Source organism: Mytilus trossulus, chromosome 6, assembly GCF_036588685.1.
Source record: "Mytilus trossulus isolate FHL-02 chromosome 6, PNRI_Mtr1.1.1.hap1, whole genome shotgun sequence".
NCBI classification, from domain to species: domain Eukaryota; kingdom Metazoa; phylum Mollusca; class Bivalvia; order Mytilida; family Mytilidae; genus Mytilus; species Mytilus trossulus.
Genome location: NC_086378.1, coordinates 19,164,448 through 19,172,146, shown reverse-complemented (window position 1 = coordinate 19,172,146; position 7,699 = coordinate 19,164,448).

Below are 7,699 nucleotides of genomic sequence, written 5' to 3'. Positions count from 1 at the left end.
AATTTCTGCAGGTACTTACAATAATTCAATTGGAAACTATATTTCAGAAATCACGGCAGCAAATCCTGCATACTATCAGCTTCAGATGCCAAACCTGGGAATGCATCCGGTTATAATCTATCATGGGGCATATTGATTAACGTTTATGGTAGCTGTAATAGCAATTTCATGGCTTTTAATGTGCAAAAATGTTTTTGAGATAAAGGTTGATGACTGGAATCATAAATTCTACATGAAGTCACCTTGTGATTAAAATGGTCTCGATGAAGTGGAAAATCAATGGTGATTTCCAAGCAGGATGTTAGAAAGTACATCTAGAAAAATTAAACTAATTACATCAAGGTCTGTGAAGTTGATGTCAAAGTAAAAATTTAATGCAATTAAGAGGTGTTTGATAACTTGTATAATATAAAATAACTGTCATCTCTTTGAAATGGTTTTTGTTAAAGAATTATTAACTCTACGTGGGATAAAGGGGAGGGGCTTCTATATAATTCTTAATTGGGATGCTCTTAGAAGTACCTAAATTTACGTTCAAATACACGTGAACTCAAGATTCTCAAATCACAAGATTTGAAAAAAAACCTACATTAATAAAATGACAAGAGTGAACACGTTGGATTACAGTGTCTGCTTTACTTACATGTATGACTGAATTTTCTTTGAAAGTCTTAAATCTAAAAGGTTAATTTCAATACAAGTATCAAATAAACTTAACATTGATGATCCATTAAAATAGGTTCAAGGTTAGATGAACCATGCCAAATACCTGCACACCTTACATTCATTCCATTAACCAAATATAATCAACATATTGCTTATAGTACCATAGAAACAGACCAAACCACAAAAGTTAACATTGACCAATGTACCATGAAAATGAGGTCAAGGTTATATGAGTCCTGACAGACAGTCACGTAAACCGCTTACAATCATTTAATACACCAAATATATTTGAACTCTAACTGATTGTATCTGATATCACCACTTTACATTGACCAATTAACCATGAAAGTGAGGTCAAGGTTAATATCCGAAACCTGTCAGACAGAATGTTTATATTCAAATCAGTTCATAAACACTAGAAATAGTGGCTTAAATAAACCTAAACGAAAAGATCTATGAAATGAGGCCAATGCCAGGTGAATCCTGCAAGTCGGATATGCACGCATGCGAAACATTCCCTATGCATAACATAGTTAGGCAGCAACCATTTGATTTTCTGGGGGTGGGGGGGCTATGATTTTTTTTTTTCTGTGCAAACTTTTTTTTTCGCCTTCGGCGAAGAACAATCTATTTTTTTAGCGACAAACCAAAAACATTTTTTTTCTTTCACTTTTAGCATTCCATATAGTGGCAGCTGAGGGTGAAACAAACAATTTTTTTTTCTCAGGGTCCAAAACAAATTATTTTTTTCACCAAAAACTGGAAACAAACTTTTTTTCCAAAAAAAACCATAGCCCTCCCCCCCCCCCCCCCCCTCCGAAAATCAAATGGTTGCTGCCTTAACATATTGCTTAAAGCAATACGGTACATGTATAAGCCACGAAAACTTAACCTTGATCACAGATCCATGAAAACCTTGCAATCAATCTGTACACCACTCATAGTTGACTAACTGGGTGCTTATAGTATCTGATATACTGACTTTACCACGAAAACTAAACCTTGACCTCTGAATCCCGGAAATGAGACAATGGCCCCGTTATTCTGTCATACAGCCATGCAGACCTTTAAAGCAACCAATACACCAAATATAGTTATCATATTATCAAGTGAGTATTTCACATGACAAAAAAATAAATATTTGTTTTCTCAAGCCATCACTAAACCAAGAAAACAAGATCAATGTCAAAGGACAAATGACAGGTAGAAACATCGTAACATAAGGTATCTGCATATAGAATGAAATTCAAAACAGTGTGGCTGTGGCCATTGATTGACACATTAAATTCATACATTGACTAGGACAATTTAGGTGAACGTTTGTATGTAACAACCACTGCTCACTATGCACTTTTAAAAGACTCTTAAACTATGGGGTCACCAAAGGTTCTCAACACCTAAATAAAGTAATTCGAAGAATTAATCAGAAATAACACTATGTTTTGATTTATATCAATTATATAAATCAAAACAAAGATTATTCCTGATTAATTTTTATTATTATATTATAATTAAAGGCGATTAGAAACCTTTGGTGACCCCACAGTTTAAATGTCTATCGAAGCTACATCGTGAACAGAGGTCGTTACAGCCACACTGTTTTGAATTTCATTCTAATATAAATTACTTTCAATATGCTCTGACCAATAAATAGATATAAAATGTGATATTAGTGCCAATGAGACAACTCTCCATCCAGAGGTGGATTTAGGGGGGGGGGACAGTCCCCCCTTTTTTTTGGGAAACAAAATTTGGTTGCTTATATAGGGAATCACTGAAGCGTGACTGGAGTGGGCCCCCTCTTAGGTCCGTCAGTGGGCCCCCACTTATGAAAATTTCTGGATCCGCCACTGCCATCCAAGTGAACATTTATGTCATTTTTGTTATTGATTATACTTGCTTAATGTCCAGAGGAAACAATTTTATGCTTATTCAGGACTAAAACAAGACTTTACAGGAAATAGGATATGAAACAAGGGCCCACACAAGATAAAGGTCGTCTGATTTTTTAAATAGTCATTTACTTAACCAATTAACATAGCAACATACCAGGTCTTAAAAAGTTAACATATTTGCAATTGATAAGGCCATCTTTACTTGACAGGATATAATAATTACATCTCTCTACCCGAAATTTACATCACAGGTAAGATCTAGTCCAATTTAGAAACTGAGTCAGGGACAAACAAGGGACAGACAGACAACTGTAGTGCATTATGATCTAATTATCAAGTGGAAAATCAATGGTAATTTTCATGTAGGAAGTTGGAAAGTACATTTATGTAATTTAAACTAATTACATTAAATTTTGAGAAGCTATAGTCAAAGTAAAATTCAATACAATTAAGTAGTTTGATAACTTGTAAGCAAATAGCAAATTCTGGGAAACATTTTTTTGTGAAAATCACCCTTTAGAGATACCAAGGCTTTTATTCATTTATGTCAGACATTCGTTTCATCTTTTAAAGACTCATCAGTGAAGTTCGAATGATGATAAACAATAATTTGAACAGGTAGGTATTCCCAATTTTGCATTCTATTCTTGATTGTCTTTTTTAAAGACTAGTTTTAATGTAGATTGAGAAATATAGGTGACCATATATCCCCTATACTATGTCTGGGTCAAATATTATTTAAAACATTCCAGGAAAATACCTCATCATGTACACTTTAATCTTGTTTCCAGATTCTTTTAATTATTTAATTGTATCAATACTTTTGTGCCAGGTTGTGTATTTTATTTCATTTGTGCTTATAAAGAAAATATGATACAGTAAATGAAGCATGAAATGAGGTAAATGGGATTAGATGAAAATAAAACATATACCACTTTTACCAATCAATTAAAATAGTAAATATTGATGATTCATCATGTTTAGCCACCGAAGAGTATGCCAAACTCCTACCTCATTTGGTCACTGGATGACAGTTGTCTCATTGACCAGTTCTTTGTATAAAAGGTTAACCTATCTACAATTGATAAGGCCATCATCACCATTTTTGAAATAAAAATCTTTGAGTCTCACCGACTGAAATTTTCAACACTAATAAGTTTTATTGTTCAATAAAGCAACCGACTTTGGGACAAACAGAAAGCTGAGAAACTGATGAGGGGGATAGAAGGGGTCCTAATCCTGAAATCCCGGGCTTAAATACACTAAATCCAGAGGTCCCGAAATTAGATAATCCTGGCATCCTGAAATCCCAAAAAAAGAATTCCTGGATCCTAAAAGGGTTAATCCTGAAATCCTGAGCTTAAAACAGCCGATCCCAGAGTCCTGATAAAGGTCCTACCCCCCTCACAGATGTTAACAAACAAATTGTAAAGGGTTCCACAGAACTTTGTGTCTCCCCTGCAAATATAAGTGTCAGTGTAAAAGTTTAATAATTATTGCCAAAAACTAAGCATATTTATTGATGTCTGAAAAAACTTTATCCTTAGACAATAAATAATAACTTCAAAAACAATTATAATTCATTAATCAGAAAAATACAGAAAACGAAAAAAAAAAATTCAAAATTTTCTCACATAAATCTCGGTCTTGAAAAGCTTCTGTCTAAGTTTTGTAAAATTCAAGACCACCTTACATATATTGATAAAGAATAATGTGTCTATAGTACACGGATGCCCCACTCACAATACCATTTTCTATATTCAGTTGACCTTGAAATTGGGGTCAACACTCTAATTTGGCATTAAAATCAGAAAGAGCATATCATAGGGAACATTAGCTGCAGAACTGTAGCTCTTAGGTCCTTATGCTATTTTTTGACTATTTGCGGACCGGTCCGCAAATAGTAAAAAAAAGCATAAGAACCTAATAGCTACAGTTCCGCAGCTAAGGGAACATGTGTACTAACTTTTAAGTTGGTTGGACTTCAACTTCATCAAAACCTATCTTGACCATAAACTTACACCTGAAGTGGGACAAAGAGACAGAGTGGACAATGCATGGATGGACAAACTGACCCAAAGTGGGCCATAATAAAAACAACTTTATTCAGACTGTACCTTAACATTAACAACAGAAATGTCTGATTGCTATGCCTCGCTTCCATTTGATTACAAAGAGCAGAAAAAATCAAACACATTTAATGATTAAATTTAAACACACAATAACAAATGCACCTTTTGATTTACTTTTACCATAAAGATAACATAGTGATTTAATGGCTGTTCTAGCTTCTCAATCAAAGGCATGTCAAACAATTATATACATTTATCAGGCAGACAAAGTTAAATACAAAATAACATATAATTTGATTTTTATTGATTTTTGCATATTCACAATAATGGTGGATTTGATCTTCATTTAAAGAAATCATACAGTAGAAAATATTTATTAAATAATATGCAAAGCACCTGTTTTTGCTTTGGGTGTCGTTACATGCATGTATTGATTTTGTGTCATGAATTAATTAACAATATCCTTTTCCACATTCACTCAGTAATTTGAAGAGAAGAAAGTGAAAACATAAAAAAGCAATTTCATACTGTCTGAACTCAACAAATATAAAAGGAAAAACAAAATATTATACTAATCCATTTTATATTTTCTTTCATTTTAAACTAAATCACTGCCAAATAAAAGTAATACAGACAAAGTAATATAAAGTAATAATTGTTGACAATTTTGTGATTTAAATTGGAATAAACCCAAATTTGAGGCTTAAAATTCACAGTTTTTGTCATTGTGTTTGCAAAATCTATTTGAAATTTGATATTTATTTGGATATTTTTTAAAATATTTATCCTATAAATGACACTGACATCAAAAACAATGAATTTTTCATAAAAATTAGTACATTGAATTTCTTAACAGTATAGATAATACATTAAACAGGACTGCATGAAATACCAAAATAACATATAATTTGATTTTTATTGGATCTTACTTTATTTTAAAACTAAATCACTGACAAAGTACTAATAGCAGTTGACAATTTTTAATTTAAAAAAAATTTTAAACAGGAATAAACCTAAATTTGGGGCTTAAAATTCAGTTTTTAGTCATTGTATTTGCAAAATCAATTAAATTGCTGTTCTCTATCCTGATAGTAACTGGCAGGTTGTAACATAAGGGAACCAGCACTAGATATTTGTTTTGATGATAAAATTTCATGAGAAGAAAAAAACTTGATTTAAAAAAGCATATATTGTTTTAGTACAAATGACCTTTATTGGGATACAAATGTGGCAATATGTATACATGAAAATATATTACGTTTCTTGATTTTTTTTAAGTTCAATTATTATTCAAATTCAATTCTAGAATAAAGAAATTTTGCTCAGTACATAAAAGATAACATCCTTCCTTAAAATGTAATATCTTTCATACAATAAGATGCAAATCATAGAGTTATAGCCATACAAAGATGGGCCTTTTTGCTTAGTTTTGAGATATTAGACGAACCTGTTGGGGAAATGTCTTTGGGTATTGAATGGATGGAGATAATTTGAAGAATTGTTTTCTCATTTTCCATAACAGAGAAAAAATATGTATAATATTTATTTGGTTTTAAAAAGAAAAGTTATAAGATCAATGAAATAAAAAAAAATCATATGAGAATATTTTTTTTTTTTTGTGAACAGTCTATGGGAGATAACTTTAATTTATTTCAAACTTTTATCAGTTAAACTTTTACCTTTGAAAACAACAGATTTTACCAATTGATTTGAATGTTTATTTGACTTAGAAAAAATTGTACTGTAGTTTCTCTGCACAATTGCATTCATGCATTGCTAAGGGAAACCATTGATATTCAACAAAATACCAGGAAAATATTAGAAATAAACATCCTTCATAAATATCTAAAGCAACAGTTTGATCGTCAGCTAAAGAGATACTGTTACATCTGTATTATAGATGCTGTACAATTTTCAGTATGTATGTCAAATCTACATGGATATTGTTAATAGTGTGTTTTTGTAAATGCAACATCAAACTTTGATAAATTCTTATAATGAAATACACAATACACATCATTAAGAATAAGTGTTCATTTAGAAAATACATATTCTTTTAACTTAATAAATATCACTACGTTTATATCATTTTCCTTATCTACAAGTATTGGTGATTATTGAATTTAACATTCATTTGAATCTCTTCTATTATTGACATTTTTAAGTTATCAGCATAAAATTTACAATTTATACTAATTCAAATATTTTTGATTTCTAGCTAAAGTGTGTTGTGAAAAAAAACTGGCAACTAGGGCATTGGAATGGGTTTCGTTGTTTTAAGGAAGACATTTAAATAAATTTACAAATAAAAAATACCAGAAAACATCACTAAAAAACTTTTAAAATAAGAAAATAATAATATGGCACTGACTAGAGCCATTATCTAAATCTTTTCTTATATTGTTGCTGTGAGATATTTCTGACAATCTTGAAAATGAAAAAAAAAGTTACCACAGAATAGGTGGATATCAAATAAAATTGTCTTTCAAACAAAGAAAAGACTTACAACCATTTTCATGAATAATATAGAGTAAACTAAAAAACAAAAATTATAATATAACAAAATGGAAACAGAAAATGTTCATGATATATACAATGTTCTTTTATGCTTGAAATAGACAGTCTAAACATTTTATATCACAAAAACAAACCAGAAAACAAAATTACATTGAACAATAAACAAAGTACTCTTTATGATCGTTTCATACAGTAGTTATTTTCACTTTGTATAATAAAATATTGTCTCCTGAAGATAGGACATGTTAAACAAGTTAACAATAATTCATTTTTGGCATTCAACCATTTTGAAGGATAAGAAGAAAAAAAACCCTTTACAATGAAATAAGAATTTAATATTTAAAAAAAATTATTTTCAAATTTAAAACAAACATTCTGGACAGGACAGTCTATTTCATTTATAGCAATAAGATAGATGCTATCAAAAATGTGAGTAAATTTTTAATTTTATATACTTAAAATTAAACATCTAGCTTTATAATAGCAGAAAGATTTTTCCTTAAATACAGCAATTTTTAAACTACTTTCAATTTGACTTTGTCATGTTAA